This window comes from Pan troglodytes, chromosome 3, assembly GCF_028858775.2.
Source record: "Pan troglodytes isolate AG18354 chromosome 3, NHGRI_mPanTro3-v2.0_pri, whole genome shotgun sequence".
Lineage (NCBI taxonomy): Eukaryota > Metazoa > Chordata > Mammalia > Primates > Hominidae > Pan > Pan troglodytes.
The window spans coordinates 63,294,795-63,307,947 of NC_072401.2; positions in this window are offsets into that span (position 1 = coordinate 63,294,795).

Consider the following 13,153-nt stretch of genomic DNA (forward strand, 5'->3'; position numbering starts at 1 on the left):
ATATAAATTGAAAAACTGGCCCTTCAATCACAAGGACTTCACTGAAACTTGGGCAGTTAATGATCAGTAATAGCCATGCATACAAATGCACATGGCTCCAGGAAAGTAACACGTTGGAGAATATTTAAACTTGCCTTTTCTACTAATCCACAGATAATCTGTTTTTAAATTCTTTTTAATTACAGTTTACACCGGACTGAAGACTTCTCTATAGAGCAAATTCCATAAATGCAATAATTGTCCATATTTTGCTTAGCAGTGTGTTCTAAACAAGTAATTACGTCTGGCAGAAAATAAATATTTTCTTTCTTCTTCTTCTTTTTTTTTTTTCTTCTTTTTGAGATGCTGTAGTGCAGTGGCGCGATGTCGGCTCACTGCAAGCTCCGCCTCCCGGGTTCACACCATTCTCCTGACTCAGTCTTCCGAGTAGCTGGGACTACAGGCGCCCGCCACCAAGCCCGGCTAATTTTTTATATTTTTAGTAGAGACGGGGTTTCACTGTGTTAGCCAGCATGGTCTCTATCTCCTGACCTCATGATCCCCCTGCCTCAGCCTCCCAAAGTGCTGGGATTACAGGCGTGAGCCACCGCGTCCGGCCCTTTTTTTTTTTTTTCGACGTGGAGTTTTACTCTTTTGCCCAGACTGCAGTGCAGTGGCACGACCTCCGCTCACTGCAACCTCCACCTCTTGGGTTCAAGTGATTCTCCTGCCTCAGCCGCAGGAGTAGCTGGGATTACAGGCATGTGCCACTATATCAAGCTAATTTTGTAATTTTAGGAGAGATGAGGTTTTACCATGTTGGCCAGGCTGGTCTCGATCTCCTGAACTTAAGTGATCCGCTCGCCTCAGCCTCCCAGTTTTGGGATTACAGGCATGATCCACTGCGTCCAATCTTTTCTATTAACTAATAAATCCCAGTTTGTAGACTGTAGCTTTGTTAATTATCAAAGATTATTATAACTTGTTTTACATCATAACATAGACAGTTATGTCATTTTTGTAATATATCATCATTTTCATTCTTCATGATGATCTAGATCACTGAATTCATGCTGGCCCATTACAAACTGTGCTTGTTTAGCATGAATTCTTAAGCACTGGAATATTTTGTCAATTGTGAGAACTTGCACACATAGTTTAAACTCTAAGCCTAATTTTTTTTTTTTTTATTAAGGTGAGCACTTAACTTTTGTTATTGTGTATGTTAGGGATTAGATAAGAAAATTTGATAAAAGCAACCAAGTCCCTGGTACATTTAAACTCTCAGTGGGTGCCAGGCATCGTCATCAGCTGCAGCAATGGCACTTTAGAATAAAATTAAAGCTTATTTGTTTGTTTAAGAATTTTAAGATTCTCAAGATTATGGTCCTTTAAACTGGTCTTAAAATTTGTTATTATTGTGTTTCCGTTAGCTATAGAGCACATTTTTAATTAATTAATTAATTAATTAATTTTTTTAAACAGAGTCTCACTCTGTTGTCCAGGCTGGAGTGCAGTGGAACGATCTTGGCTCACTGCAACCTTCGCCTCCTAAGTTCAAGTGATTCTCCTGCCTCAGCCTCCAGAGTAGCTGGGATTACAAGCCTGCGCCACCATGATGGGCTAATTTTTGTATTTTTACAAAGTTAAATAGGTTAGTAGAGACGAGGTTTCGTCGTGTTGGCCAGGCTTGTCTCGAACTCCTGACCTCACGTGAACAGCCATTCTCTGCCTCCCAAAGTGCTGAGATTACAAGCATGAGCCAGTTTAGCTAATCCAGAACACATTTTTATATAATCATATGTTGTCTCACAAATGGGCTGGAAAGTCGGAGAATAAGGAATAACATGGCATGTTGTCTCAGGGGAAAAGGAGTGAAAAGACAATAGCCAGAATGAATATTTGTATATATTGTTTCCAATATGCTTCAAGGGATTGGACACATCAGGCTGAAACACTCTTGCTGAGATTCTCATGCCTTTTCTCATGTTCCTAAAAGTTCTTCAGGGAAAGTCACCTTGAGCGTTCTTACTGATAAACTGCAAATTGCTGTTTGCAGAAAACTGTACTTTTGAACCAGATTTTGCTGATGAGACACTCTTTATGACCAACATGATTAACGTAAAACTAAGCCCTATCTTCAGTGTCCTCCAAAAAGAATGCTTGAGCATATTTTCCACAGGGATGTTTAGGAGTCTAAATTTTAATGTTGACTTGGAATTAATTTTCAATTTCTGGGATATCTCATTCTGCTAATTGTAAACATACAAAATATTCAATCTACATCACATAAGAAAGAAAGAAATGTCATGTTGTTATTATCAGTTTCACATTTTATGAGATGAAGATTTATAATGGTAAAGTTCCATTTCTAAGAAATATTTGTGGAAAACATTCAGTAAATTAAATTTAACTGGGAGAAGATATATAGAAATGTGAAATAGTACAGATAACATTCAAGTAACAGCTTTTGCAAAGAACCCTAGTTTTCTCTTTTCTGATGTATAATATTTGGAGCACTCTCCCCTCTACCAAAAAAAAAATATTTTTTCTAGGCTTTTACTTCTTGCATTTGCAATCATCCCAAATTGATCCTGTTCATAATGCTAACTAAATAATATTAAGTAATTATAAAGAGTATGTTTCTTACTAGAAGATATTAATTTAGTATTTTTGATATTTGAGCTATCATTGGGTCTTAATTTGGCAATTTCAACATGATTTGTATTGACGCTTTAAATCTTTTTTTTTTTTTTTTTTTTTGCTGGAGACAGAGTTTTGCTCTAGTTGCCCAGGCTGGAGTGCAATGGCGTGATCTCGGCTTACTGCAACCTCCTCCTCCCAGGTTCAAGCAATTCTCCTGCCTCAGCCTCCCAAGTATCTGGGATTACAAGTGTCCACCACCATGCCTGGCTAATGTTTTGTATTTTTAGTATAGATGGGGTTTCACCGTGTTGGTTAAGCTGGTCTCAAACTCCTGACATCAGGGGATCCACCTGCCTCGGCCTCCCAAAAGTACTAGGATTAGAGGTGCCAGTCACCATGCCCGGCCAACACTCTAAATATTAATGCTCAATATTTAGTTTGTATTACATTTGAATTTAAATTATATTGATATATACCATAATGGGCATGTTAATAATTTTTCTTGTAGAAATTGAGGGAGGAAATATACAAATCTTTTGATAATTCAGAGAAGATAGATTAAATTAAGATAATATAAGGAAGACCACTGAGCTCTAAACCAAACAGAGATACTTTTTATAGTTTAATAATTTGCACTTAGATCTGGGTCTCAGTTGTAAAATTCAATATGGTTTCTAATATTGACTTTAATGGTAGGTGATTTTAATGGCCTTTATTTATATCAACCCTCAGATTATTAATATCAGCTTTTAACTATTCTTATTAAGTTGATTTGAGAATGGACACGGTATTTTAAAATGGCAAGTTATCATAAAACATAATAGGTTTTAAACGTGTTTTTGTATTTTACATTTTGATATGCAGTTATGATTCATTTCAAAGTACTGAAACAACTCTCTAATAAAGAAAAAAATCTGATTTCCTTTTCCTGCACATGTTCAACAATTTTGTGCCCCAAATATTTGAATACATACCAAGCAAAACACTTACTTATGAAGATTTTTTTTCCCTGAAAACTTCCCTGGAGAAGTAAAATAGCACTGACAGCTAAACGTTCAGATTTCAGAGGAATTCCTTACAGAGCTATGGGCTATGCAGGGAATTAGTAGAGTGAGAAATGAGATATCAAGTTATGTTTCAGTTACCTTGAATCCTCAAAATGAATTTTCCCATTTTTAACACATTTCTTTGGACACTAATATGTGTATTTCCCTCAATTTAAACCATTTTAAATAAAAATATTTTCAGTACAGTGGGAAATGTTTAGTAATTTTTGACAACAAGGTATCCAGAGTGATAATAAGGATTATTCTGCTATACTAAAACTTGTCCTACAAAGTTCCTATCTACAACAAAACCTTAAAGAATATAAGCCATACTTTTAAAATTCTTTGGCTATTTCTGAAATAGCTTTTCTCTTTCTTTCCTGTTTTTAGATTTATCAGATGTAATTTCACAATTTTGTCAGTTGCCTTGTCTACTAGCTCATTTCTGAATTCTAATTTGACATTCCTGTTAATTTCATATTTTCATGAATTCAACTGTATTTATTGAATTGTTAGTATGTGGGAGATTTTTTTTTTAATCTGGAATGGATTGCGAGTTTCTGTGGCTTCTTCTAGGAGTATAGGCATTACTCTAGCAACATAGATTTTGGGGGATGTTAAAACAAGTCTTTTCTTGGTAGAAGAGGTGCCACTACAAGTACTTTTTAAGTACAAGAAATGTGGCAGCATACTGTACTAACAGTTACTGTATTCTTCACTGCCATGCACTTGCAGAAAATAAAAAGCTAGTTCACTAAAATATGAATGAAGTACTGAAAATGATTCATTTTATTGAATCTCAACTCTTAAATATGCTTTTTTTTTTTTGAAACAGAGTCTTGTTCTGTTGCCCAGGCTGCAGTGCAGTGGCACGATCTTGGCTCACTGCAACCTCCGCCTCCCAGGTTCAAGCAATTCTCCTGGCTTAGCCTCCCAGGTAGCTGGGATTACAGGTGCTCGCCACTATGCTGGGCTAATTTTTGTGTTTTTAGTAGAGATGGGGTTTCACCATGTTGGCCAGGCTGGTCTTGAACTCCTGACCTCAAGTGATGCACCTGCCTCGGCCTCCCAAAATGCTGGCATTACAGGTGTGAGCCACCGCGCCCGGCCAAATATGCTTCTTTCTAATATTCTTCATAATAAAATAGAAAGGACACAACAAAGCAATTCAACTGAGTAGCCAAGTGTAAGGCTTGTCTGGAAGAAAAGCACTTGCGTATTTGTTTAATTTGCCAGCTGAACTAGCCACTAGCCTCACAGTTAATCTTTAAAAAAAATGCTACTTGTCACATTTGAGTGTACTATCAACAATTTCACAATGATATGAAATAACATTTTAGAATTATTTTCCAACTAAGTAGTTGGATGAGGCTAGATTTCCTTCACATACTTCAGTTAAAAAAATCACAGCAGAGTGAATGCAGAAACAAAAATAAGAATTCCGCCATCTTAAGTCGTATATAAAAGAGATTTGCCAAAGTAAAACAGTGCCACTCTTCTCACTAACTTATTTTCATCTGGAAAATATAACCCTTTTTAAAATCAAAATGTTATTTATGTTAACATGCACTGGTATATTATTTACTTTTTAAAAATCGAATGACTATTTTTTAAAGTTCTTAGTTTTAATTTCTAATACAGTAAATATGCGTAGCTATAACCTGTAAAAGCAAAAGTTGTTTTGGGCTCTAAATAATTGTTAAGGCTCTTGAGGTGTCTTAGTTGCATAAAGCTATTTAATTGATTGAAATAAAATATCTAATTATTTCATCTATTTGAATCGAACTATTGTCAACTTGCAAATATTTTTCTTTTTCTTATAATTCTGCCTGAAGTTTATCAGTGATGCAAAATCATATTCCTTCTAGACAAATTTTCAAGAATCTTTCTTGAAGTGTGAATTTTCCATTTATTCACTCACTAAATATTTGCTGCCTGTGTACAAAGTGTCAGGCCAGGTGCCAGCTTCTAAAATTTCTACTCAAGCTTATTTTAGCCACTTTCAGATTACCCAGGTATTCCTTATAATGCTTCTTACATTGTAGTCTACTTACCTGTTTCTATGTCTGGCTCTCCATTGGGCACTAATTTACAAGTGAGCTTAAGTCATCAGCACTGACTATAGTTTTGTATACTCTTTCATAAAGGTTTATAATAACTTCTATAGACATTTATTGAAGATCTAGCAAAAGGTTTGAGACAGAAAACTGTATCATAGAAATATGAAATGGTTTATCATTACCACTTAGGTTTAAAAAACAACATTTGTATCTCTAGCTATAAAATAATGTATCTGAATCAGCAGATCTGTAGATAGTTAAATGCAGCCACAGAAGTAGAGAGATGTGGCCACAAGCCAAGAAATGCTGGCAGCCACCAGATGCTGATGGAGCTAAGGAATAGATTCTTCTCTAAAGTCTCTGGAGGGAATGTGGCTCTAATGACACACTGATTATTGATTTAATGAAACTGATTTCAGCTTCTGAGCTTCAGAACTTGAAGAGAATAAATGTTTTTTTAAGCCACCAAATTTGTGGTAGTTTGTTACAGCAACCACAAGAAACCAATACAATTATGGATAAATAAAATTCTGTACACTATACAAACTAAGAAAATATATGTATGTATATTTTTTGAGACAGAGTTTCGCTCTGGTTGCCCAGGCTGGAGTGCAATGGCGCAACCTCGGCTCACTGCAACCTCCGCCTCTCTGGTTCAAGCAATTCTCCTGCCTCAGTCTCCCGAGTAGCTGGGATTATAGGCGCCTGCCACCACGCCTGGATCATTTTGTATTTTTAGTAGAAACGAGGTTTCACCATGTTGGCCAGGCTAGTCTCGAGCTCCTGAACTCAGGTGATCCACCCGCCTCACCCTCCCAAAGTGGTGGGATTACAGGCGTGAGCCAGCGCACCCAGCAGAAAATATATTTTTAACATGCAAAAATTACAGCATTTTGGTTAGGAAATGATAACTTAAAGCTGAGTCAGACACAGACTTTTTTTTTTTTTTGAGATGGAGTTTCACTCTTGTTGGCCAGGCTAGAGTGCAATGGTGTGCGCTCGGCTCACGGCAACCTCTGCCTCCCAGGTTCAAGCGATTCTCCTGCCTCAGCCTCCTGAGTAGCTGGGATTACTGGCATGCGCCACCAGGCCCGGCTAATTTTGTATTTTTAGTAGAGATGGGGTTTCTCCACGTTGGTCAGGCTGGTCTCAAACTCCTGACCTCAGGTGATCCACCCACCTCGGCCTCCCAAGACACAAATATTTTTTTAATTCAATTTTTCTAACTGTAAACATGAGAGATTTTTTGGAAACATATTTGATATAATTGCTTTTAAAACTATTGCCAATGTAAAATTATAAGTCTGTTAAACAGTTCATATTTTCAAATGTATTGAAAAATGTATTTTTGCCCAGCTAGACCTATAGTTTTTCTAGTTTTTAAAATAAAAAGAAAATGGCACCATTTCAGAGCTTTCTTTAGTTATCTGTGGTTTCAATATGTCTTCATGGAACTGAATATATTCTTGAGCATGCTTCAAAAGAGCAATATATATATTCATGGCTTGTGATTGACAAGATGTTTATTTCGTCTTCTCATTCTATATTATAGTTACATTATTTGATGATATTACTGCTTCCCCAAAAAATTCCATTTCTATTTTCAACCCTATAAAAATGGTCTGAAAGTACAATAAAAGACCACTTCACACCCATTAGGATGACTAAAATATAGAAAATAGACAATTACAAGTAGAGAAAACCCAGATTGAGACCTTCGTGCATTGACAGTGGAATTGTAAAATGGCACAGCCACATCGGAAAATAACTTGGTAGTCCTCAAGATAATAAACATAGAGTTACCACATAACCAGCCATCTCACTCCCAGGTATATACCCAAGAGATCTGAAAACATATACTCACACAAACATTTGTACATGTACATATATATGTATATATATTTATATTTTTATAGCAGAATTATTCATAGTAGCCAAAAAGTGAAAACAACTCAAATACCCATGGATAGATAAACTCAATATAGTAGATCCATGCAATGGAATATTATCTGGCAGGAAAAAGGAGTGAATTATTGATGTATACTACAACATGATTGATGCCTGAAAATGCTGTGCTAAGTAACAGCCAGTCACAAAGAACATATATTTTATCATTTCATTCATATAACATTTCCAGAATAGGCAAATCCATAGAGACGTCTGTCTCTCTAATAGATGAGTGGTTGCCAGGGCCTGGGATAGGGTGAAATAACATGTGACTGTTAATGGGTATGGGGTTTCTTTTGGAGTGATGAAAATGTCCTAAATTACATAGTGGTGATGGTTACAGAACTCTGTGAATATACTTAAATCCTTTGATTTTTACACTTCAAAGGAGTTAGTTGTTCTGACAATTATAGCTCAATAAAGTTGTTATTTAAAAAATGGTCTAGCAGTCAAAATTTTTGACTTGGTTTAATTTTTCCTATTTAGAAAAACACAAGAAAAAAAGATTTCAAATATTTGTCCTTCCAGTGTGGATTCGTATGATCTTGATTCTGAGACTCAGCGTGAAATAATCTTATGCATTTGTCAGATTTGACAAGGCTGTCATAAATTTCTCTGAAGGCTGTGTCTAATAGGAAGGACTAAAGTGTCACTTTCATTGAGAAATGTGCTTGTGTTTTAAAGGGAGGTAGTGGGGAAAGCAGAGGTAGTGTTACCAACATGATGCAATCATTATCACCTTCCCCACCAGCCAATAACAGATTAGGAAACTACGGCACAGAGAATTCAAATAACTCACTCAAAGAGATACAGCTGTCAAATAATGAAACCATGATTACAACTTCACATATGTTTAATCAATATTTAGCTTATGAGAAGCCAAAGGTAATATTTGAAAATTTTTACTTTATATTTATAATTGTGATTATTATATTAGCTAATACATGTATAATACTATGTGGCTGGAACTACTTTACCAATTTGTTTATTCAATTATTTTGTCCTCATAACAACTTTGTGGAGTAGATTCTGTTATATTCTCATCTCCATTACTGATGAGAAAACAAGAAGGCACAGAGTGTTTAAGAAACTTGTTAATCAGCAATTGGCTCAGAACATACACACTGTCTCCACACCTTGTGTTCTTAGCACTATGCTTTGTTGCTTCTCTAACATAGGCCCTTATTTCTAGGGACTCAAGACACTTTTTTTCTTTATTGAATTGAATAAATGTACAAATCAATATGTCCAATATTCATTAAAGTTTCATCTTTAGTTGAATAATCTATTTCAAGTATTGGAATCAAATACGTGAAAATGATGAGCTAAGGCCTTCTTAAAAATGGTGTTTCATTTACATTTAGTTTGTGAGATATTGTTTTCTAGGTATTATGTGAGGAATTCATGTTACACTTTAACGTATGTAAGACTCTAGAGCAAAACCCTGCAATAAAGAAGCTTGGTTAACTTTGTTTTAACCCACACTTACTTGACAATATAATCTTTGTAGAAAGGCAGTAAAACCTCTTAGTATCCTACAGAAGTAAAGTTTTCCAGAATACAAAGTGTTAAAATTACCAAGGTGATAGTATTTCTCATAGTTTTCATCATAGACACTATTTACTAATGGGAAAGGTTTTAAATGCTTTAAATACCATTTCCTGCCTCTATGGGTTATTTATATACTTATTTCTAAATATACAAATATTAATTATACTTTCTCATATAATTATGTTTTTATACTCTAACCAGATGCCACATGGAAGTCGTTAAAATTTTAATATTCATCCATATTAATAAGCAAGAGATAAACTCAAGAAAAAAATAGTTACAACGCTGCAATCTGAGTATGCAGGCTACTCTTTGACAGAAGATGCATAAAATGTTTCCCTGTAGACCAGGGAAAATTCTCATCTCTCAAAATATTTACACTAGGAAGTGATTGAGATGTTTGGAAGGTGCAAAGCAGTCTTGCAGTTGACATTCATATTGTGTTTTGCTAGAAAAATCTAGCTAAATGATTTAATGCCAATATTTGATGACTGTCTACTATCGCTTATTCTATTGTGGAAGTTTAAGATGTATAGTGAAAAATGTAAAATATGTTGATTCTATTCCATATCTACACATTTAAATTATATGCATTCTTCAAGACCCCATTCAAGTGTAGAAAACTTCTATAATGTGTTTTTGATGATTTTTAAGCCAAATGTGAGTTCTCTCTAAAACTCTGTCTTAATGTACTTATTACACCTAACAGTTTCAACACTAAAATTAATTTATGTTCACATTTGTCTTTTTCTGATAGATTGTAAGATCCCCAAGGGAAAAATTCATGTATAAGCTAAACTTGCAGCTCCCAAAGTGACTTGTACATAGTGAACACTCAATGCATATTTGAGCAATGAATCAATGAATAAATAAATGAGTGAATAACATTGATAGTCATGATGAAAAAACAAATTATTTTCTGTCACCCTTAAAATGAATGCATTTCATTATTTCCTCTGAAGAACAAAAGGAAAATTTCCAGTGTTAGTATTCTCTAGAACTAGATTTAATCACAGCAGATTTATGCACTGAGCTGAGTAGTAAATCCCTTTTAGTATTGATCCTGTTTAGAATAGTGAGTGACTTTGGACAATTTCAATCTTGTAAAGTAGAACATTTAGCAATGACATGTCAGAAAGGCCTATGCTCTATTAGAAATAGCAGCAGATTTATTCCAGCATTTATCTGGTTTATGCAGAATTGCTAGTCTCTTTTGTCCCATATATGACAATCTAATACATCTCAACATGCTTAAATTTATATCTAGATGAAGTAAACTTCTGGAGTCAATTTTTAGATTGTTAGAGAAGTTAGTGAGTGTCTTGATGAATGGTCAGTGTACCATAGCACTGTCTCAAAATGCATCCACTTTTCTTTCTAACATCAGCAGGTTTTAAAAATGAGAAATGAACCTCTTAGAAATGGGCAGGTTCAGAAGTAAACTTCATGTAGCAGATTATGACTAGATCTATTTACAGAGATACAATTCCCTTACAAGTAAATTAGTTCATCAAAAATCAACAATCTGAATTGATTTTAAAGTCAGCTGAAGAAAACATAATTGTTACTATTTATTTGTTGATGCTTATGTTCCAGACACTATCTTGGGTAGTTTATCTCATTTAATTTTTGCAACATCCTGCAATAAAGGTAACAGAACCATTTAGAAATCAGTAAAGTGAAGCCTCAGGACTGTGAACAGTTGCCAAAGAGGTAAATTTGAAGTGGCACAATACCAACCTGCCATAATTAACCTCAAGCTAATCATGGCCTCCTCACTTTCTCACATTGCTAAGTAATAAATATTGATTCATTTATTTTGACCATAAGCATAATTTTGAAATAAGTTATTGTTAGGAACAGCAATGCATATTTTTTATTTTGTAGTCCCTGTTTACATGTTCGCTAATCATTGTAGCCTACTAAATATATTCTCAGTATTCTGGATATAACAGCACTGTGATTTTCTTTTACTTTTACCTACTTTCTCATTTCCAACACTAAGGGTTGACCGTGAGGATTAACAACAACATTGTCTATGTAGATTTAGCAATTCAAGAAGAATAAAGTCAATCTACAGACAAATTAATTTATTCAATAAATATTTATTGAATACCCATTATGTATCAGACACTCTTCTTAGGAACTGAGAGTACAAATATGATAAATTTCACCTCCAACAAGCCCACAAACCAGAGGGTGGGGGGGAAGCAGATTTTGACAAAATATAAATTATACATAATGTGTTAGGAGTTTCAAGGCTATGGTTTAACTATCTTAATTGGTGATTCCAAATGTATTCTAGATTTTAAAAAATTGTAAAGAACTCTCAATAGAAAAGACAACAACATTACATGTCATAGCAGCTAAGATAGCGAGGGTCTGGGGTTAGACAAGTTTCAATCTAGTTTTGGATCTCGGACAATTTATTTCACATTTATAATCATCTACCTTTTATCCATTAAATAAAAATAATAAACTAAATTCATAAGCCTGTTCGACTTAAATGCAGTAATGCTTATGCCTGAAACGTGATAAGCAGGCAATAAACATTGTTAACAGTCATTATTTCCTTTCTCTTTCTAGAGAATCAAAATGCACATTGTGATCTGAGAGTGAATCCTGCAATAAGATAACTAGATTTAAATTTGTCTAAGCCAGGTTCATTTGACTATTTTAAAAGATTTCTTGTCAAATGTATTAATAACATGCCCACTTACTATTTAATGGAGCACATTTTGAAAAATTCTGTTCTAAATATTCAAATGTCTAAATGAAAAAAGTGACTGTCTTTTTGCTTAAATGCATGGATATATTTATAATCTTACAAATATTTTAATGTAATTTAACTTTCTTGATATTTTACCACATATAATTTGGTGTAGTGGCCAAAAAAACAAAGCTCTAGGGGGTGGAAAGTCCTGTTTAAGTGCTGGTGACACTAGTTACAAGTTGTGGGATTTTGGATAAATGTGCTAAGTCTCACTGAGCCTTGATTTCCTTAGTTATATAATTGAAGAAATGTCTATTTCTGTGTAGTAGTTCTGAGAATTAAATGAGAAAATGGAAGAAACATTACATCTTTACATGTTTACATGTATTAATTGTAATTGTAATAATGTATAGAAAATGCCCGATATAAAGGTCTTCAAAAAATTTAGCTACTGCTATTATCATAGATTTTATAGTTGCTATAATAATTACTTTCAGAGTGTTATACATCCTATTAATGGATAACTTGTTGGTACCCTTAATTTATAGAATTGCTTCTTCCTATTGGTCATATATTCTTATATACAAGGTATATATATATACACACACACATATAATTTCTTATGTATATTTATATTTAAGCTAAATAATCTACTTGGAATGATCAGCATCAAACTATGGAACAGAATGCAGAATATAAATTACCTAAACTATTCTCTCTGTGTAATTCTACAGATTATTTTCTGCTTTGCATTGTTGTAGGGAAATGAACTTTTCCCAGGATGATTTTCCACAACATTCAGGTAATATCTGGTGACTCTTATAATCTGGGACAGTATTAAGGAGACTGTTCCTTTCAGTAAAAGAGCAGGTGTCTAGAACTTCTTTTCTTCTGCAATTACATCAACCAAATATCATCAACAGTTTTGGTCCAAATTTAAAAATCTACTTCCCCTTCTCCTAAAAGCAACCCACAGGATATTTTTGGTCTATTCATGTCAATTATGAAAAATCATAAGTGTTGACACTACTGCCCTTCACATGCAAGGATAGTGTTACAAAATACAATTGTATGATATGCATACATTTCAGACTACTTTTTTCTTTTCAGGTTTCAGTTTTGTGGGGGTTTTGGTGCTGATCCAGCTAAGAATCTCCCTCTTAATTTTCTTTGTCATGAAGAGCCTGTGTAATGTATATAACTTATGGAAG